At 38.1% G+C, this 23,492-nt stretch overlaps 1 protein-coding gene across 10 annotated transcripts in view; it reads right to left on the bottom strand.

The window, feature by feature from the left end:
* Positions 1 to 23,111, bottom strand: part of ptprfa (protein tyrosine phosphatase receptor type Fa) — a 185,273-nt gene extending 162,162 nt beyond the window's left edge. For all 10 annotated transcript variants that reach the window (XM_063891080.1, XM_063891084.1, XM_063891081.1 and 7 more), the window contains exon 1: positions 22,881 to 23,111. The gene's annotated coding sequence lies outside the window, so the exon portion shown is untranslated. The remainder of the gene's footprint in view (positions 1 to 22,880) is intronic.
* Between the last annotated feature and the right edge of the window lie 381 nt (positions 23,112 to 23,492).

Here is a 23,492-nt window from a genome sequence, read left to right as displayed (position 1 = left end):
CTACTATAATCTGTGTATTGTTATTGGGGTTATTGATATCCTCAGTGTATCATTTAGTTTCTTCTTGGGTTGAACGTCTCTGTAGTGTTTTCAGCTCTCTCTGTGGGCTCAACCCAGTCTAATATCTTTTCACACAGCGTTTGTTTTTGTGTTGCTATGGTTACCAAGAACACACAGCTTGTTACTTTTAACACATTCGTGAATTTAGGTTGTTATTGCATGTCGAACCATACGTGATTCAGCTGCATATTCTGATTATATTTTCTGTGACATCATGTGTCCCAAAGTACATCATTTGCATTCCTAAACACAGGTGATACCAAACGAAGCTTTCTGTAACTTCAAATGAATGCAAAATTAGCAATGCACTCATTATCTGAGCCTCTAAACAATGTGTGTGTGTGTGTGTGTGTGTGTGTGTGTGTGTGTGTGTGTGTGTGTGTGTGTGTGTGTGTGTGTGTGTGTGTGTGTGTGTGTGTGTGTGTGTGTGTGTGTGTGTGTGTGTGTGTGTGTGTGTGTGTGTACGCCTGATTTCTTGGGCAAGAACATTGCGAGACTATGCTAAATATTACAACTCTCATTTCAGCCAGGGAAATATCTTTGAGAGCACAGCGCTGAGAAGTGAAGTGCACCTGCAGTGCCAGGAAGCACCTGCATCCACTCCCATGTTCCTGACATTAGTCTGCACCATCCTGAGCAAAACATGAACTACTTAACCAGTGCAACAACACTCAGCGGCAGTTCTATTCCAGGTGAAGCACAGGGGCCAGGCGGGTGCCAGCTGTTGCTTTAGAGGGGTCAGCTCAATCTGCTCTGTTATGGTTGGAAACTAAAATATAACACATTTTTACCTTTAAATCCCCCCAAAAATAATATGAAACAATTTGTGAAGGCTGTAACTACAAGCAACACAACCAACCAGCAGCTTAAAAGTAATATTTTCTGTTTTTGTTTCACATCACAAAATATTTAGACCTACTTCATTTTACCAGTTTTATCCTTTATTATTGAATATCTGATATTATTATTATTATTATTATTATTATTATTATTATTATTATTATTATTATTATTATTATTATTATTATTATTATTATTATTATTATTATTATTATGTGTAAAAAGTAAAATGCTACCCAAGTAAGAACAAGTACAGCAATGTATTACTTTTCGCAGTAATATAACACATTGCTAATTACATTATGTTGGTGAAAGTAACTCACGAGTAACGCAAAAGTAGTGTTACGCATTACAGTTCAAACCATGTGCCGCAATGTCAACAGGGGTGTTGTTTGTGTGTGTGTCGATCTTATTTACCCATATACGTTCCCTTACGTGTTGCAATGTGTCAGGTCAGTTTGTTCAGTTAACACCTATTTAGTTGCTGTTGTATTGATTACAGTTATTTTGTGGTGACCTCTTGTAAAGGTCAAGTTATTAAGAATCGTTTTGTTGTACATTATGAAAATTTGAATGGCGAGATCAAACATTTTATTATGAATAATTATTCATAATGGGAATCATGCAATACATCAGAAATGCTAAGTAACAACATAAGGCTACTGTTCAAAAATCAAAGAATACATTTATTTATTCGAGCACCCACAAAAGAGACTAGACATATTTATGAATCTACTCCCAATACAGCTGTTTGCAGTGCATTTTCCATCTTTATTTTATTTTTGTGTTTGACGATTGTCTCAATGGGGAAAAGTAATAAGGGCCTCCAGTTTTGTTTAAAACCACAGAAAAAAGCTGTGATGTGTTGTGTCCATCTAGTTCCTTTGCTGTACCCAAATCAGTGCCTCACCTACTGTACACTCATACCCTTTACCTCGACACAGCACACAAGACAACATCAACAAGTTATATAGATACAAACCTCCTAAACAGAGGCAAATATTACTATTGAGTTATCTCAGCCCATTTGAGTGTAAAACTGGAAAGTAACCCAGACTCTGCAGCCTTTGCACAACAGTTATTTGGTGTTAGTTACTTATTTTGTGTTGACTTCTTTTGAAGGCCTAGTTGTTTCGAGTTCGATGTTTCCGTTTATTATTTCTTTATAGGGTACATCAAAATCCAGTTTTCCCCTTTTGGCGTCACTGCTTGGTCCCTTCTCACAGCCTTTAGAAATAGAATAAGTTAAGACACCAAGCAGCAGTTGGGGGTTTTGAGCCTTGCTCGTGGGCGTCTTGGCTGTGCCTAGCTAATAGTCCACACCCGGTATTTTGCTTGGTCTGATCAAGACTTGAACCGTTCCCAAGCCAAGTCCCTACAAACTGAGCTACTGCCACATTTGAGAGAGGGTGTAAACAGGAAGCATGGCATATGACATAACTAATTAGCTGGAGCATCCTGAACATTTTTCTTTTGGTTTCCTCTGATTCCGTGCTGTTTCTGAAACACACCTGGAACACAAGCCCAGCCCAGTGTTCACTACTTCACTGATTGCACATCAAGGACAAATATGTGCAGGATAGAAGGCTGTGCGTCCAGGGAACAGAGCGGTACAAACAAACTCCCTTCAGCACATAGGCAATCTGAAGAGAGCAGCGGTCAGGCTGCACTTTCCCCCGATATCCCTCCTGCCGCAAATAAAACCCAAAACAACATGAAGCCCATCAACGTCAGCATCCATGCAGATGCACAAAGCTATCAACTCTCTGCCTTTCAGTATACTGCACGTTAATCTATTTGACAGCTAAGAACTTTTACAGTGTTTCTGAAAACCCCTCCTACAACTTGAACAATTACAAAATGTCTCACAGAGAGGGATCAGAGAAAGTCTTTTGAAGTGTCATTAGGTGTGCTCTGACAGGAAGGCAGGGAGGAGACTAAATGTTGGATTGCTTCAGTTTTTCCTGGATCAACAGCATTTCTCCACAGCATTACTAATGTCTTCCCACAGTTCTGTGAGACAGCAACAACAACACTTTCATGTGCACTCACCCATCTCACAATCTATTCTGCAGTTCAAACTTTTCTACTCACCACTCAGTCAGCGTGATTTTATAAAAGTTGCATTCTGGCTCTGTAACTCTCTATATTGCTGCACTGCAGTGATTGAATGTTTCTGTAACAGGATTTGTCCAAAACAAAAATAGAGTATTAATGCTTTTTCGCTACCCTTTTTTCCCACTCCCATTCTTCATTGTTTTGTTTTGTGGTACATTAAAGATGATAATACGACTCACATTTCCTGGGATCATCATTACTGTGATCATCACTGCTTTAGAGGACATCATGAAAACAGCAGGGGATCCTCTCTTCATAAACAATTTATTTCATTGAGATTTTATACTTGCCACAAAAAAGGAGAAGGAACTTGACTCAGATTATGTCTGGCTCAAGCTTCCCTGGGCATGATTTAGTATGCTAACATTAGTTTATCCACTGTAAACCCCCAGGAAGTGAGCCAGATATCAAAGCGCATTTTCGTAGTGGCCATACGGTGGTACTGCAAGTTATGTGTCATTGAAGTCACGTCATTGGGCTAGTATTTTGCTGTCCATTTCCTCTAATCTAAAAACAGACGTCTGTATATATTAATGTAAAAAGGTAAATCAACTTCACATTAGGAACTCATCATAAGGATATAAAAGTTGTAAGTTGTAGTCGCTTTCCACTAAATTCACTGATCTGAGACTGTACATATCGCAGTGAATTTGGATGCAGGGTGCAAACAAAATGCAAGTGTGCACATCTATGGTCCCAGCAACCCTGGTGACCTGGGTTTTTTTTATTTACTTTTGAGTGTCAGGCAATTTTTGGCTTCATGTGCCACTGAGCAACTTTCATAGGACTGAAATAAAATCACCCATGCAGAGTTGTAACGTTCAGCAAGAGAGAAAGCGTGCATTTTACATGACTGAAAAAGGAGAGCCTTTTGGCCACGATAATCGTTGCATGAATATGTGATGCTGTGATTTTCCTTCTTTGCATCACTTACTTATGGCAGAATACAACCATTTCAGCTTTCAATGAGCAAATGAAGATTTTTACTTCCTCTAACCATAGTACAAAATGACTGTAGCTGTAAAATGTACTTATCGAGTCAGCTATAACTGACCTTTTTCCGGGCAGAATTAAACACTGCAGGAAAAGTGGAACATGTGGAATTGAATACATTGATATAGCCTGTCTCTTGGCTACCTTAATGCATAAGGCCACCTGGGACAATTTCAAGAGCCATGCATTTAATGTTTTTGATGAAAGGAATAGTCTTAGGGGAAAAAGTTAAATTTTTGCCTTTGAGTTCTGGTTAATTCCATGTTCACAGTCAGAGCGTTGCTTTTGGGCAACTGTCATGCTAAAAGTAATCCTGTTTACTGCACTGTGGTTCTCATCAAGGAGTGAGTAGAAGCAGAGACATCATTTATGATGTTGGACGTATAGAAACAGCTTTAATTCCAATTTGGGATTTTCCAAAGACAACGGGTAACCTTCAATTCTATCCTACAAAGAGTTACAGAATGTTGCGACAGTATCAACTCACAAACAATTGGCAATTTTTTAGAACTACTGCTGTGTAGCATTAGAACATTGATGTCAGTCCTGCAGTTGTAACATGACATGTGTGAAGCCAAATGGAAAAGCTGAACATCAACTGCAACATCTACAACAGCTGCTGCAGCAATCAGAAACAGCAGATAGTGCGTGCAGCCTCTCTCTCCAGACAACCACTGCTGCCATCTGCTTCAGCTGCACATCCATCTTGAGATGCCAGTAAATACTCTGTGTTAGAAATTGCTTTAAGGTTGTCTCCTGTTAATCAATCAAACACTCACTTTTTATTTATACAGTCCACTATCACAAATACACATTTGTCTCAGGGGGCTTTACAGTTTGTACAGCATACGACACCCTCTGTCCTTAGACTGAACAACTCACAAATAAACTAATTAATAAAGAAAAAATGTTAAAAAACAGGTGTGCAAAAAAAGTTGTGTGTATGGATAACATTACAACATGGACAATCGAAAAGATGATAATATTAAAAAGATGGATGGATGTCAAAAATCTTTCAGATGCTGCCAAAAAATATTAACTTTTAAGTCAAGTAGGACCACCCAAAGACCCAAAGTCAACACTTGTTGCTATAACCATGAGGTAAGAGTGATGGGACTGCAACACACTTATATCTTAGCATCCCTGGAGATATAGCTGCAGTATGGAGCTGGGGGGGCAACACCTCAGATGATGGGAAGGAGAGAGGATACCACTTTCACATTAGCAGTGGACAAATCCAGAAGCTAGGGGAATCGTCCTCCAATACTTGTTAGCACCTAACACGTGCTTTAGCAGCTAGCATGCTACTGCCTCATGCTAACTGACACATGTCACCTTCATTTTATTTTTACGAGACACACTTTAAATTGATCAGTTTAGAAAGAAGCTCTAAAATATGAACACACACCAGCTAAGCCAAGTTAAGACACATTGTCACTTTTACTGAAATGATTACTTTAGACGTTGTTAGCTATATCAACCTAAAGGTTATACTGTATGCCAATATGTGCCCCGATGTATGCAAAAACATACAGATCTTTTACTTCAACTTGGCAAAGCTTCCAATAATAGTCCACTAGCAAAGAGTGTAAGCATCTTTCTTACAATATAACCCACTATGTTGTTAATCCCCGTAGGCCACAGTGAGTAAAAGCCCCATACCCTGTTCAAATACTGCTCTGTTCTACTGTGGTACAACTGAGGTAATAAAAGCAAAGCCTCACAGCTGAACAGTCCTGAGTTAGGGTCTAATACAAATTCATTATCACTCACAAGCATCTTGCAACCGTTTTTTAAGCTGTGGGGCACAAGCTGAGACATCCCAGAAGTATTCAGAGTGATACGGTGAGTGATTTCAAATTCCAGACAACCATTAGCAGAAATATTTGTTTTTAGAGGAAGTGCCTGGAAGGTATGGCTTCCATATTTCTTATTGTGAACAATGGCAGCAGTGCCGAGTAAGGGTATAATACCAGGCAGACAAAGTAGTGGTTTACGTAACATCCAAAAATATTGAAGAAATATGGCATCACATCTTCAAAGTGCTAGTAGAGATGTCCAAAAAACACTTCCAGAGATTTAAAGTTTTCAATGATATGCAGTAAATGTGGTTTGAGCACTAAGAAGTTATTTGCTCTAAAAGATGCACTACATTAAGGCTCAAAGGAGTTTTCTACTAGACAGTGGGAGTGGGGATCATGACTTTGTCACAGAAACCCATTTATATTCTTGTTTATCGGTACAAAATTGCTTTTTTGAGGCAATAGCTTTAAGTTGCTTTCTGCAGAAACTGATATTATAATAGATGTGCATGTCATAATGGCTGTTGATATAAATGAATGAAATTAGGATGGAAACAAAGCAACAGATGTTTACACGGCAGATATGTACTTTTAAAATGTAATAATAATTGTTTGTTGGCTTTTTTGCCACTGCAAAGGTAGTGTTCATTTTTTAATATCTTACTGAAATTATTGCTAAAAGAGTCAATCAGAAGGTTTACAACAGGACTTTGAAACATGAATTGGTTTATCACCACCTGTTATTATAACAGTATTGATTTCAGCAACTTTATATTTTTGGTCATATTCTCAAACTTTAAAGAGGCCCTATCATGCTTTTGGGGTTTTCTTTTCCTCTAGTGTGTTATACAGGTTTTTGTGCATGTAAATGGTCTGCAAAGGCTAAAATGATAAAGTTCCCTCCAGAGGGAGTTTCTCTCCTACACACTCTCCTTTGTTTATTTCTGTAACATAGTGACATCACTACGTAACACTTGTGGTTCTATTTAATAAGCGCTCCAGCATATTGTACGTGTTACGGCTAAGTGGCAGGACATCTCTAAGTGATTGATCAGAATCAATGTTGAATCAGAGCAGACTGGGCTCTGGTTTCAGACAGAGGGTGAAAAAAGGCGCTGCGGCACAGACAGTATGAGAAGAATAAAGAGCTTTTTGAACATTAAAGCATGGAGATTTGCATAATAAGGCCCATTTAATGTTTGCTTGAAAGCTGCTGTGGTCTTCAATTTAGTAGATTAGATTAGATTAGATTAGATCAGATTAACTTTATTGATCCCAATGTAAGAAATTGTTTTGTCATAGCAGCATGTGAAAAAGGCTTCTCAATTAAATTAATCATTTGATTTGATATCAGAAAACAAACATAGACAGTAAGTATATCAAGTATAAAATGAAATAAATACAACACAACAGTTAAAAGATTGAATAGAGTACTATTACTGGTATAATAGACAGAATGATGTTGAAGACACTTTAATAGACAGAATAAATGTGTAAACTTTATGATAGACTGCAGCTTTTACGTACACAGTTAAGATTATAACTAACTACCAACAGCAATTTATGAACGTAATGAAGGAAGAAATGGGTGTTAATATGTGCAGCTGGACTATGTACAGCAACACAAACACTGAGTGTGAGAGGAATGATGTGTGTGATAACGACATTATCTACCTAATGTATACTGCATGTTGTAACTGCTTTACAAGCATCCAGACTCCTGAATGTCTGGCCTGTAAAAATAAAACTACTAAGCACTGTGCGTTCTTCGAGCCCTGAGGTCGTTACATTGATTACTGGAGGCGTTGACAGCAGTTTCTCTCAGGTCATCTCACCGAGCTGTCTGACAGCTCTTTGGCAATATCAAATAATGCATACAAATGTTATGGCAGGCCACATCAGGATAAAATCATAAACAGACTGTACTTGCTTTAGTTATAAAGACAGCTGAGAGTGAAAGTTGTGTTCTTATTCTATTCTGTATCACCTCACATATGTGGGCTCTGTATCATATGTATGTTAAAACAGATGTATTTAAGGGGGCCGACTGGCTAACTCGTTAAAACGGCCCAAAACACTTCCATTAGGAGAAGCGCACTGCAGCTTCAGAAACGATGCAAATATTAAAAACAGAAATGTGCCAAAACACATGCAAATGAAGACAAATCTTCACTAACTTAACACATGCTGGTGAATGTTTTCTGAATGATGCTTTTTATTGTCCCTGTTTCCGTTGTGTCTTGAGCTTCTTGCAGTGTTTTGTGCTTGACGCTTTTAGTTTGTGCAGCGCTTTGAGTAAACGCTGCTCAATTTTCGTCAAGTTGATGAATGTTTTATAAATGATGTGCATATGTTCTGAAGTTGGTGAAGATGTTTCTTCATTAGCATGTGTTTTGGGACATTTCAGTTTTTTACGTTATTTTATGTTTTTAAATTTGTATTGTTTCTTTACCCATAGCACGTTTCTTGTAATGGAAGTTGTAGTGTATTTGCACCTGGCGGCCACCATATCACCTTTTTTTTCCATCTTATGGTTTGCTTGCTAAGGTAGACTATTGAATGGTTATATTTAAATATGATTTATTTTAACTAGAAAATCCTAGTAACACATTGCATTTTTTTTTATTCATGAATAAGATATAACTGGTGAAAAGGTATCAAAGGACAATCCGATAAACGTATGCAATTAGTCATAAAAGAACTCAAGACACTATGCAAGGATCTGGTAAATGCTAATGCAAAGCATTTCCCTGGTATTAAAACTTAATACGGTCAAAGATCAGGTCTTTACATGCAAAAAATGAAATGTTAATCATAAAATTAAATGTTTCTCCGCTGAACAGCATGCTGGGTACAGTGTGCCCGCATGGATCTTGGCGTAAACATCATGCGCTAACACCCCAGCACAGAGCCCTATCATTCAAATCCGATTGGCCTAGTCAATTTTATAATGACTGTATTGTATTTTTAATTATATTTTGTAAGAAATTGACATGTGTGTGCGTGTGGGTATGTGGGTATATGTAACTATTTGAGCATTCTGTAAATGGACTGCATTTATACAGCACTTTTCCAGTCTTTGCAACCCCTCAAAGCACTTTACATACACAAGTCAGCATTCACCCATCACAGCCATTCAATACAGAGGTTTAGACTGTCATACAAGGTGCCACCTGCTCAAGGAAACTAACATTCACACTCATGCCCACATTGGCTGTGCCATCTGGAGAAATTTGAACACATTGACACGTTGACTGCGGGGATTGAAGAAACAACCCTCCAATTAGAAGAAGACCATCTACCTCATGATCCACCGGAGCCCCGACTAAGGCTAATGTAAGCAGGACATACTAAAGGGTAATAATGATCTTCAGCATCATTATATTCTCGGTGTAAATAAATACTGCTTAAATCTCAATCCTAATCTCTTCTGGGCTGAATTTCAGTCCCAGTAAGTCCCTGCTTTCAATTTGTTTTATCCAGAAGAAACTTATTTTTAATGTTTGTCTGTCTAAAAGTGGGGACTTAATACCAGGGATCATCAATGACATGCATAACGTTTTAATTGAAAAAAACAATATCCTGACAGCTGAGCCAGTAGACATCTTAAAGTCAGGTCAAGATTTAGACAAGAAACAAACTCTTTAATTTCATGTATGTGTTGAGGCGAACACTTATATTAAACTAATGCATCACACTATTGACTGACTGAGCATGTTTCATACATCCTCCTTAGTTTAGAACAACAAAAGAAAAAGAAATAGGACAAGTGTGATAAATAAGTCTCTTTTCACTTGATGAGCCATTGTCTAAATCTTTGTTCTATAATTTTTCCTCCTCAAATTCTGAATAGAAGTTAATTATTGAAAGCTTTTGGAATTGTCTTTCTATTGACAGCAGTGGCACTTAGCTGCAGATGCAGAATACTTCACATAAAGTGCTGCTGGACTGCTTTTGTACTCTTTCCCTAATGATCATACGCAAAACACAGAAATGGGTTCTATTTGGCTTAATATGCATTTCCATCAGCTTCAAAGGGGAAATGATGTGTTCAGAAAGAAAAAAGCAGAAAGTGGTCTGTCTCTGTTGCAAATGTACGTGTCTAACTGCAGAGATGACCGTAAATTCAGAATGACTCTTACAGTAACCTTTTAGAGAGAGACCAAATAAAATGTTTGGTGGCTGTTTGGATGTTTCCCACCACTGTCCTGGCACTTAAAGCCGAAAAAGGTTAATGAAAACTATTTACTTAAAACAAAATAGCTCTGTTTTTAATGATTTCCATATGGACATGGTTGTTCTTTCAGATTCTATATAAATAAGATGTATTCCAGTAAACCAAATGTTGTTGCCCTTCCTTGCTGATGGTTTGATTTAGCAACAGCATGATGTATAATAATGTGTGTATGTGGTGTGAACTAGGAAATTATCAAAAATATTGGGACATCAGATACACTTTTTCACCAAAGAGGGTGCAGATGGAGAAGGAGAGCTCAGCAACACACGATTATGCTGCTCAGTGTCTGCTAAATAACTGCTGCTGTTTTTAAATAGCTGTATAAACAGAAAATATATGAATGCTTAATATTTGTCTTTTTTTTGTTGTAACTTACTTAGTTTTAACCCCATTGACTGTATATACTGTATGTGTTTGTAGACTAGGGTTTTAAAGTCTAGGCTGATGCCATCTTTTTATTTTTTTTGTATCAAAAGTGTGTGGCTCATGAAGAGAGCACTGGAAACAGCGTTGGAGCCCATTTCATGCTGCCCATGAAAGTTAAGCCATAAGAGCTAGAGAAAAATCCCCCGAACAGCCACCTAGGTCTCCAACTCCATCAAAAGAACAGAGAGGGAGGAGGACCCAAGCCCAACTTTTTTTTTACAAATTGATGATTCAAATTATTTATTGGCCTTTCAAGTGTTCGTATGTAGTCTTAGGGCCCCATGGCATCAGGGAGCTGACTATTTGTTATAGACTGTAAAAACTTTTTGAAACCATTAGAGTTGCACCTCTTCAGTCCAGACGTCTGAGGCTAACTTCACTGTCATTGAATGCGATTCCTGTGAAGTGAACTGATTTCTTGAAACTACATAAAGTATCAGCGTCAGCAGTGTTGGGTCTTGACGTTACAATCTTATAATCTAAGTGACCCCAACCTTGATACCTCATTCAGATCCCTTGAATCGCCTCAATCAACAGAACCAAAGAAAAAGGATGGATACACAATCAGAGAGACAAAAGGACAGATTGAAGAGAGAGCAGTTACTGAGTGTTTTTATTTTGTCCTGCTGATGAGCTCCACTTTACAGCCTATAAAGGATCATTCAGCACTCGTGTTGATGACCAAATCCCCCAGCTTTAGTGTACTGTTAAAAGCTTTCCTTTATTGTGGCTTAGGCGGGCCTTTCTCCACTTCAGGTCCAATGTCCACAGAGATAAAGGCAGCAATCAGGCCCTGTTAAGACATTGTATTAACATGAGCCTCTGGTGATCCGACCCAAAGTGGACACCTCCAAGTATCCATGCTCACACCTGGTATTAGAATGCATCTCCACATGCGTCTTGACTACTTGTCATCCGACCCCATTTTACTTCTATACAACCCAAAGACTAATGTAAAAGCAGTCATTGTCTATTTGCCAAAGGGCACACTTTTCTTCGCCCAGAGCGAACACTATATCATTATTGCCTTTTTGTACATTTGTATATTTCATTCTCATTCATTTCTATTTTAACTTTATTTTGTGGTTCTAATTATTTGTATTTGTTTTGCTTCTCTTTGTATTTCGCTGCTGCAACGCAAACATTTCCCAGTTTGGGATAAATAAAATACTTCTGATTCTGAATCTGGTCCAGAATTTCATAAAAGGACATACAAAGATATTGTTCACCCACGGTACCAGGGGACCTGCATGCCGCAGATATCGTTGCATTTGCGGGCAACCACACTACAAAGAGCTCGAGAGAGCAGGGAAAAAAGCTGGGTGTCAGATCACAGGAATATATACAAAAGACTAAATTCACCCTGTGACCTGAGAAATACTTTTGAAGAACTAATGTTTAAAAGTTAAAAAAAAAAACTGGGAAAAATACAGAGCCACTATGAGGCCATACACGGCTCAGAACACCTAAAAATGTGTGCTGAGCAATAATGGCTAGTGGGTAAAAACAGCAGCATTATGCAGCAGCAACAGACTCCGGGGAAAAGGGAAAAGTATACACAGATGTATTATATTTAAGTGTAATCCCATGTATACCGCCAGGCTAATCTCTGTCTCGGGCCTATCAGGCAGCAGCAGATCCTCTATCAACTCACTAGAGGAACAGTCCCTCTCTGAGCTGGTGTCTATATCAGCAAGACTTCATTCAAAAGAACAACGTAAATAACAAAACTTCACTAATAACCAACCAACTGCAAAAAAATTAAGATTAACCATATTTTCAAAAATCCACCAAAGAGCATGTGTTTAGGTATTAATTTGCCTGTCTTATCACTAATCACAGTCTTATTTCTAACATATCTTTCTTATCCTATAAGGACACGTGTGTTTTTTCAAATGTTTATGTAAAAAATGCTACCCAATATACACAAGTTAGCAAAAGAAAAGATGGTCTTATTGTCGGAAAGAGGTCAAGATGGTCAATTAACCCCCCATAGAGGGGAGTGAAAAGTCCAGCCCTGGTTCTTAGGCGTTCTTTATAGTTTAATAGCCCTGATGTATGTTGGAAGCCAGAGCACATCTCAAACTAACACGGCAAAAGTATAGAGCAATGATAATGTACTGCTAATTTCGAGGTTTATATTCATATAAACAATATTGTGTACTTTTGTACTTTTTTATGAGAGAAGGATAAATTGGACCCTTTAGGAGTGAATTGCATAATAACATAATATAGAATAAGATAAGAGTAAAAGGGAGTTTGCAGTCACTGACAGTTGTTAAATGAGAAGTGATATAAAAAGCGAGATAAACCTACAGTCGGCTATCTCCTGGCATTACTCTCCCTGCAGTCCCACAATGCTCCTCTGCAGACGCTGATTACTCCCCCCTCATCACTCTGTGGAGAATCAGAGATTATATACAGGCTATTTGTCGATGGGGTTTTTCACTTACTGATGGCCCAGACAGCTGGCAGGAAGACAGACTGGCTGTCATCGGGCAGCTGCAGAGAGAAGCAACCTTCAGAGAGCTTTGATACATGGACGCAGTGAGATGAAGCTCTGTGCTCGTCCATTACCAATCATTATAATGTTTTCATTAATCCAAACGTTGTATATCCAATGGATCAATTATAGTGAAAAACAGACGCCTCCTTTTTCACATTAAAGGTTTTTTTGTGCTGTTATTCAAAAATGGGTTCAACACAGCTTCTATCTTGTATAGATGTACCAATGTAATTTAATTTCAACTACACTAATAAAACAGCCTCTCTCTAGACCTATACTAAGGGTTTATTTGCTTAACAGTTTTTTTTTTCAAGTCAAATTCTGACTGAATAAGATGGAGTCCTGTTCCTAAGAATATCCCCCCCCCCCCAATTAAACTGGGACCATTTAGCCTAGTTTTAATTTTGTTGTCTAAAATGTTGGCTAACATTTTCGCAATCATTTGATTTAGCTAAAAAATATCATGCATTCTTGACAGCCAGGTTAAAGATTACTTAACTGAGAGCAATACTTACAAAATGTTATGTTAGCGGTAGCATAGCTCAGTCCGCATTTTCTGAGGTTTGTTCAGGTTTTTTGTTGTCTAAATTAATTTTAAAAAACAGTAGCTAGTTTGAGTCTTCTTTTCAAGTTGTTTGGCTTAGTGGATTCACAGCCAACATTAATGTTGGCCTCAATCCTCCTGAATGTTTATCTTACTGCTAACAAGATAATATGTTGCTAACATTAGATTAGCTTGTTATAAATGTTAGCATGCTGGCTTGCATCCTTGCAGTCTTAGCTTCTTCTCTATTTAATACTGTTTTGGATAAAACGACTTCTTGACTTGTTGAGGGAGCTGGCAGAAACAGCAGGTTAGGCTAAAGAATATTTGTAAGTTTAACAGGTCAGGCAGCTATCTGATTCTTTTCTTTTTAGGCATAAAAATACAAAAAGAATTTAAAAAAAGACACATTATACAAACAAAATAAAAATAAAACCCACGTGGTCTCATGTCTCAGTGTAAGATGGTTTAATCAAAGTGAAACCAAGTAAGAACAAACAGAGCTATGTTTTTCAACACAACATAAGTCAATTTCCTGCAAATCTCAAGGATGGAATAAGATGGCTCGGGTGAATAATTTATGTCCTAAAAGCCATCTCGCAGCCAATTACTGCCAGAGCAGCCCAATTTCCTCGAGCCGAGTGCGCTCCACACCTCTGCAGTCCTACACTCTCCTGAAACACTAGAACACATCAGCAACAACATCTGGAAACAGAGGTGGGGGAAAATAAACCAACCCTTCATATCACATACAGTAGAGACTTTTGGATTCAAATGACACACAGACTTCAGTCCTTGGCTTACTGTTGATCCTCTCTTATCATTCAGTGAAGATCAACATTTGTATTCCCACTACATTGAAAGTTGATGTGAATGTGGGTGCTGTATTATATGTAAGGGAAGGCAGAAAAAAAGACTGATTACAGCTTAAGCAGAATTGCAGCATAATTAGAGTAATTTCAGCTGCCACTGTTTTTAAAAGCCAAGGACAATTTAACTGATGCAAAGATGATTAAGATGATGAACAATTAAGATAATGATATTTGAGCCTACTACTCAAGAGGTAATATGGGGTTCAGCAAACATTTGTCTACAATAGCTTGAGTTATTTTTGCATAGCAAAGACACTCAAAGTAGAAAGCTATCTAAAAGAGTTCAACCTGAGAATTCTCACCATGACCTGATATATGCTGTGCTATTAACCCATCACACAATTAAAAAACCCTAACCATTCAACAGACTATCTTCAGCCAAGGTCCATTGACAACCTTAGTCAACTCCAAGAACATTTTCTTTTTTGTTGATCAAATTGCACCATGTGATTGAAAGTTCTGGAACTTTACTTTGAGTTAAGATCATTTGTTAAACTACTGTTCTTCATGAGGAACAGTTAACCTCTGTATGGATCATTGTAGACAGAATGGACTGAATTAAGTATCTACAGATAGATCACTATTTGGGTTGTATGTACATATATGTTAAGGATTTATCTTTTAGAATTATGGCTCACGAGCATGACATGTCAATTTATTTTGAATGTAGCCTAGTGAATCCGACCAGGCCCATTACAACAGCCGCCACTGCAAACTGTGGGGACCTACATACTAAATAGAGGCAAACAAAGAACACGCTTTTAGTGCACATTAGGCCTTAAAATGTCGGACTTGGATATTCCGTTTTTAATGACCAAATCCAGTAATGATAACACACATCACATTCAAATGTTGTTTTTTTTAGCTCTAGGCCAACACAAGTCTCCTGACAATAAAGGTTTTGATCATCTCAGTGTTTGCCAAAAAGGGATGACATAGTTAAAGTGGTTATGTGATGAAGAACTAGTGTACGCTTCACAATGTGTTTATTATGTTTTAGTACCCAGTTTACAGCTTTGGGATATAACACTTTATGAAAAGGGTATTCTCTTAATTGTTGGACCATCAAGTTAAGAAATCATTACATGGTCCTGGTTTCGGTTGGGTTCTGGAATGTCACATTGCTGAACCCCCCAAAAAACACTAAATAATCTCAGCCCAAAAACGAATTAGCTTCTGATAATTAGGTCTCTTATTCTGTCACTATCATCATTGAATATCAAAAAGTCGACTGACTTGTTGTTCTACAGTATAATATGACCAGAAGAACTAAAGGATGAAGTACCTCTTAATGTTATTGATCTTTTAAACTCAATCAACTTGGTTAACACTGGTAAAAAATCTTTGTTCAACATTGAAAAATCCAGCAATGACCTTGGACCTTTAACTATATCAATGTTTATCGAAGCCACAATCTTTCCTTACTTCACCTACATGATTTTAATGCCAAATCGGATACAAACCCTGCATTTTAGTCAATCTAATCCTGTAGATATATATTTCTGTTTACACCCTTTGTAGAGGTCCTACCATTAGAAAACACGTTCAAAAATCAACTGCAGCCATCAGCTTTATCTCCATCTCAATGTCAATGTCTTTTATAGAGATGACAGGCAGCTGTTTAACATCAAATGAAATAAAGCTAGGTGAAAGCCTTTGCACTGACATCCTGATAGGCTGGTATTATGGTATAACGGGTAAAATCAAAATGTTCCTTGAGCAGAAAAGCCACTGATTACATTTGGCAGTGTTAATTATAGATCGCTTTTTTCTGTAATTATGGTGTAATTAGACAACAATTCAGTATATTATAGCAAATTACAAGTCAGTGAATCCGCCATTACTGCATTAGAGTCTTTTCTCTCCATTTGCTATTGTTGATGTTAAAAATACCTGACGTCTCAATGACAGACTTCCTGGCAGCAAAACGCATTTTGTCACATTTGCATATTTATGTGCCACCCATATTTCACCACATTGTGTACAGACAGACTGGAGCTTTTAAGGTGACACTTCCTGAGGGACAGCTGCTCTCTGACCAAACGATAAACACGCCTCTTCATGAGAGTCACATTCCCTCATGCTTCGCTCCCGGAGACAGGCGTGTGTCAGCTGACGGATCAATAAGAGCTGACTCCCTGAAAGGGACAGTGTGGACTCACACCCACCTGATCTGATTTAGGCCTGTAGTTTGACAAATACTACTGATGTGGATGCATTACAAGTCAATGTTTATTTATAATGCCCACCATTATAAATCACAATATGCGTCAATGGACTGATAAAATGCTCTCCGTCCTTAGTCCTCAAATCATGAAAAACTCTGCATGGAAAAAAAATGGGAGGAATATGGAAGAAAACTCTTTCATATTTTATGTATCAGTGTTAGACTCTGCTGACAGTTTCCATGTCTCTTAATAGCTTCAGGTAATTTAGACTGTATAGGCAAAATGAGTTCACTACATATTTGATTAATATAATACAATTATAGCATCACATTGGCATGATTTTTGGATGGTCTATAAACTAATGAAAACACTAACCTTGATTGTCTGTGGTATCGAGGCAGTGGGAGTTTATAGTATAAATATCTCAACTCACTCACTATATTAAGTAGTCGGGCTTTTCACAGCTCGTTTCTATGGCAAACATAGAACGTTTCTATTGTGAAGAGAATATGGTATAAATGCAATGGAACCGAAAGAGCCCCTACTGACTTCAATGCATTATACAACACATAATCAGGAGAGGGGGGCTGTGGCACAGTGGGATAGTGTGCTGATCTTTCGATCAGGGGAGAGCAGGTTCAAGTCCCACTGCAAGACACTTCACCCCAAAATTGCTCCAGTGGGGATTGCCCACAGTATTAAATGTATGTAAGTCCCTTTGGATAAAAGCATCAAAACAGTTGGCATGTAATATCAAATTACATATGATGTCATATATGTACATGGTAGATACATAAGTACCATTTATATTTGAAATTCATTCATAGCCTCTCTGTCTTTTTGTGCTGCCGTCATTTCACCTTGATGATTACTAAATGATATAGTGTCTCAAGTCTTTATTTTATATTCAACCTTTTAGGTTTAAAGTGATTGTTGTTTCATCAGCTAATTCTATATTAAAAAAACAGTTGCCACACACAATAATTTATAGCAGTCTTCTATACAAATATATACCAAACTCAACAGGAAAAAGGCATACACAAAAATTACTAGAAGAAAACATGAAAAGCAACAACATCCTCTACTTATTGATGATTACATTCATGACTAATCACAACTTAAAAAAGTACATCTTGAGGTGCAAATTATAATCCATTTGGAGTTCTGGGTGAGGATTTCCACACACTGATCTAAGATACCAAGTCTCACCAGATTTGTATATAAATTACATTTCTTCACATTTTTAAAACCTTGACACAGATTGATATAAAATCCCAGGTTTATGGAATTGAAATGTAAAGCCTGCCAGGCAAACGTCTGTCCATACCTCTCTGCATCACTGAGTCATTTCCCTCTGCATCAGCCATCAGCATGCTAATGTATCTGTAGACAGACAGGCTGACTGAGAGGGGCTCTTTAGCTCCAGCTGATGATAAATACCCGCATCATGTATGAATGATGACACATTGTCAAAGAATCCCAGGTCTCTACTGCTTTCCAGTTCACTGTCCCAGTCAGGTAGGATCAATGAAATGAAGGAATAGCGTGGTTGTCTAAGACCATAACTCCTGTCATAGCAGCCAATCAGTCGCCCAGCTACCTCCGAAAGTATGTGACCACTCATTCCTTGCTGGTGACTTCACACAGAGGGAGCAATTAAAAAAAAACACTTTGCCTCCTTCAACATTCCTGCTGTTGTTCCGTTGTAATTTTTCAAAACACTGAAACACACAGTTATATTCAATGCTTCAGCATCTATTTATATTTTTCTTTTCCTCAATATCTGTACACGGCTACTGCAGTTTGTAAGATATAAGGAAATATAATGGTTGTAAGACATCAACGATTTGGTTAAGGTAAGGAAACTTCAACAGCTGGTAAATGTAAGGCTAAAGACAACAGCCAGTTATTTTAGCTTAGCATAATGACTGGAAACAGAGTTAGTATGTCTAAAGCTGTCAAAATCCACCAACTAACATCTTTAAAAGCACTTATAAACGCAATATCTTGTTTTTATAACAATAGAAAAAATAAACATATTAAAGGACACTATTTATTGGCAAAGGTAACTCATCAGAGCCAAAAATATAGCAACTTAAAATCTTAATATCTTAACATCATATTTTCCAAACCTGAGAAATTGCATGAATTGTCATCAAAGGGCTGACATTAGAGGGAATATAAAACTGAACCAGTACAAAACTCACTATCCTCTTCAAACACCTTTCACAGAACTAGCCATAAAATTGTTCTTGGCCATATGACCGCGCATTCGCTGATTATGTTGGTGTACCACCAAAGGAAACAGCTGGTAATTGGTGTTTCATTGAAGGAGATATATGCATAGAAATCCAATTTGAGCCAGGACACAAGGAATGACTTGGTTAAGTTGTGTTCAAGAAATGTTTTTTTTTTAAAATCTGAATTGCGTGACATAACGCAAAAAATGACAAAGGTACAAAATATTTTCCAAATCCATTATGAATCATACAGGCTTTACAATACCCCGAACCTAAAGGATTTTTGATGCAGCTGCTGAATGAGAGAGGCTCCTTGATGAGCTGTAGACTCTGAGAAGAGTCCAGATGGAGCCGGCTTCTAAAGGCTGTAAGTCACTGACTGCTTAACAGCAAAAAAGGATTCGGAGGATGATAAAATAAAAGAGAAAATTTCCATAATCGAGTTTATTCACAATTTTATCTAAAGAACATAAGCTCAATTTGGATTATAACAGGCAGAAAATAAACCCAATAAGTAACAATTCAGTTCTAAATGTTGCACAAAGAGCGAAAATGACACGGACGTTCGACATAGACCCGAGTCTTTGGGTTGACACCCTTCAGAACTGAAGCAGACGTTCAAATGGTCTTACATTCCATTTATTCTGCTTCTGAAGCTTGTTAAAGAGGGAATTGACTTTAATTCCTACTTCAAAGAAGGAAGTTGAATGTCGTTTCCATAAGTCTACCAAATTAACAGTATCAATTGCAACTTCTGCTTCATCTCAATTCAGGACGTCTGAGTGTTAGCATATCTTTCCCATGCGTACGTCTGAAGTCGATGTCTTTGTGAAAACACGTCAGCTCCCTAAACTCCTTGTGAAGTATTCACCAGGCAGACAAGAGCACACAGAGCTAATCAATTAATAAATGCAGCCTCACACAATATCCGCAAACAAACTCAAATCTGGAGCGCAAACCACACAAAGGCGGGATTAGCTCCATTAGTGCAGGATTCTCTGAGGCAATTAACCTGCCGTGAGCACAGTCCTCTCAGATTCCATTACGAGGCGGCGGATGGCAGAGCAGGAGGAGGACAGGGGGTGCCCTTTTGGTAAGCTTTCAATGCTGGGGTCAAAGGCAACATGTGATTGCTTTAGAAAGCATAGATGAGGTGATGACCTCTTCTAAAAGCTAACACTGGCCCACATGACCCAGTGGGAGGAGGGAGTATACAGTGCAGCCTCTTCCATTGCTTTTCATGTTCATTTCAAATGCTTTCTCTTCCTTTAAATCACTAACACTGAGGCAAAGTGTTTTTAGGGATATCATTCTGTCCAAAGATATCCCTAAACCAAACGTCAATCAAACAGGATGTTCTTGTTGGTAAGTGGACCTGAAGGGAGCTAAACACCAACACTGCAGAGGTGCTGTTATACCTGTCGTTGGTTGTTAAACTGCAACAATGTTAGAGTACATTGATTGACCCCCATAAATACCTCGACCAAATAGAACAGTGCAGTAAGGACATATTTTTAAGGTAGCCTCAGTTTAGCATTGCAAGAGCTCCCTCAACAAAAAGCCTTGGGATTTTGGGGAGTATTGGAGAAAATAGTCAGATAATCTTCCCATATCAACACTACATTTGAGGCTTAAAGCAATTGCCAAAAGTGAAAGGTAACTTAAAGCTATAATAATCTAAATCCCAGTCACATGGCTGCGCGTTCAGCATGATGATTTTTAGCAATCTCATTTAGTCTCTTGATAGCAGGCGCCTTCTTTAATGCTAATCGAAGCCTCAAACTTTCACGAGATACGAATCAAATATTTTATGTCATAGAACAAAACATGAAAGTCTTTTATGCTTTTATTAACCAGATACTTTATTTAATCTTAAACATTTTTCAAATACTGTTGGCTTTGAGACAAGGGAGTAGGAAATGGTAAAATGCTGAATAATTTCCGAGTTTTAGGACAGTGCTGCATATAACTGCTATCATATCTGTGAGATGACAATCAAAGCACTGCTTTTTAGTTATTTGCTAAATTGATTAACAATCAAATGACGGCATATAAAGTTGAAATCAACATTTCCTTTGGGTCATATCCCAGTCCGGACCACAGTGTAATAGCATTTTAAGAGTGAAAAAAAGAAGCTTAATCAATTCACATTACTGGATTCCCTTACAGAGGCTAAGTCAATTTCCCAAAATGTGGAGCGTACAAACATTGGTGGGCTAATAAATACTGTCAAACCAATTCATTTTATACATCCGTCCTCTGCTTGGGTGTTACCTGCTCTATACTGAGAGTAGTGGTTTTCAGTGAGAGAGGAGAAGGTGGCCTAATGTACTGTCTCGTATAAACTGTGTTTACCTGCTTGCTTACTGACTAACTGACAAAGAACAAATAGTCCCTACATGACACAAAGTCTATTAGAACTTATGTCACAAGGATGCAGAATTGAGTACATTGAGATCATTTCTGTTGTTACTTGATACAAAAGGTTGTTCCTTTTTGAAGTGCAATTTTCCATGAAGTCAAAACATTTCCAAATCACACAAGAATAATTGTTCCCTCAATTTCTTCCACCCCACCCATCGGTTCCGAGTCTTCACACATATTGACGTTAATATTGAAAAGTGGTCTACTGAGCTCAGTTTCCCTCAGTATTAGTTTAGTATGGATAGAAAATCAAAATGACAGGTTATGTTTTTAAGTCCGTCTTTTACAACATTTTGATAATATTATAACAAAAGTAATTTGATTCTAAATGCCTTAGATTTTCAAGCTGTTTTCAAATGGCTGCAGATTCTGAATATCTATCATAGAATTTGATTTGTTGGTTGTTGTCAGATTGTAATGTTTTTGTTTGTGTCAAAACACACTATCGAGCCTAGCTTTAAAGAGGCCCTATTATTCCTCTTAGGTTTTTCCCTTTCCTGTAGTTTGTTATAGCTTTTTGTGCATAATAAGCTCTTCATTAAAAGTTCTTTGAAGTGCATTTTTTTAAATTAATCATTATTTCCACTACTTTTTCTGCAAAGGCTAAAATCCCAAAGATCCCTCCAGAGACCTCCATACACTCCCTGCCACAGCTGAAATGCCTCCATTGGAATCCTTTGTTTCTGTAACATAATGACATCATTCTGTAACACTCATGCTTCTACTGGGTAGCATGCCAACGCATTTTAGGTGATAGGCTATGTGGCTGGATATCTCTAAGTAGTTGACCAACCACAACAGATCCGTCCAAATAACCATTCAGAGCAGACCAAGCTCTGGTTTCAGATGGAGGGTGAAAAGAGGGGCTGGTATGAGAAACAAAAAGAGCTTTTTGAACATTAAAGCAGGAAAACATGTCACAGTAGAGTCACAAAATACAAATATGAACCTGAAAATTAGCCGGAAATGGCTCCTTTAAGCAACCAATGATGCTTGAGTTTAATATCACAGTAAACCTTTGGTGAGATAAAACAACATTTGAAGGAGTCACCTTGGACTGAAGTTTGACTGAATCATTGATGAGTTCAACCAGACTGGCAGAGTTTAAAGATTTAAAAGGCTCTTTTTACATTCAGTAAAGTTATATGAACTTATTCCTTATGGCTTCTCTTTTGTTTTTTGTTCAAATAGGTTTTATGAAATGTGCATGTATTTGTGGATTTGTTAATTTCCTTTAAACACTTGGTTAAATTACTCTACATACAAAACTCATCATTACAATTAGCGCAAGATGTGATTCTTGAAAATCTTTTTGAGTTGAGCTCTCCTTTCTGAAATGTAGGTCTCTTTATGTTCCTGCACACTGGACTGCTGCAGGCAGTGTTCTCTGTCTTGTCTGTTTGTTCTTTATCTGTCTTTGTCTCTCTTGCCTGCTTTCCATGTGTGTAAGTGCACAGAGTTATCTGCAGCAGATAACTCATCAGGGTCTTTTGTTATAAAGTGCAAACCATGAATCCTACAATTTGGCTCTGATGATATTCTTAGAAGCGTTAAATAGACGCTTTAGAGCCACTATGAAAGTTATAATAAAGAAAAAACTCCAGAAGGCATAATGAAGACTCCACACGTAGCTGAAAGGCAAGTGCTTACCTGTGTCAAACTCCATGGTAAAAAAAAAATCCTGAGGAGAATTACTGATGGCAGACTTCAGCGTTGTCCCTCCGAAGTAACAATTTCTCTACAAATCCCATAAAACTATCCAAGCCGATTCAGCGCTGAGCCTCAGGGGGGGTGTGCGGACACGGAGGTCAGCCACAGGTGGCGCCTTGAGATGTGCAGCAGCGTGATTGATCAGCTCCTTGTGGCTGCGAGTGCAGGTCAGAGCTGCTGATCTCTGAGTGAACAGCCTGCAGTGTGAGAGCAGAGAGACTGCTGCATGATGTCACAGGTGTTGGGTTTCAGAGGAGGCGGGAGGGTGGGAAGCTGTGCTGAGGGTCCACCCAGTGCAGGTAAAGCTCCTCCTCATGCTTCACCTGGTGTCAGCACAGGAGAGCGGGGCTTGGGGGGTTTGTTTGTTTAGGAGTCTTGAATGGGTCACAATAGGCTTTTAGAGCCCTTAGCACAAAAAGCCTTTGGCTCCAAGGTTGATAACAGGACACCAAACACAGCTGCTTCATAGAGGTGAGGTTCAAAAATCTGAAACGATAGTTAATTTTAAGATAATCGAGCTTTAAGAGCTGCTAAATGCATCTAAAATGTTAT

The sequence above is a fragment of the Eleginops maclovinus genome, chromosome 9 (genome assembly GCF_036324505.1).
Source record: "Eleginops maclovinus isolate JMC-PN-2008 ecotype Puerto Natales chromosome 9, JC_Emac_rtc_rv5, whole genome shotgun sequence".
In the NCBI taxonomy this organism is placed as follows: Eukaryota; Metazoa; Chordata; class Actinopteri; order Perciformes; family Eleginopidae; genus Eleginops; species Eleginops maclovinus.
Note: the sequence above shows the minus strand (reverse complement) of the source record. Positions and strands in the feature narration are given on the sequence as shown.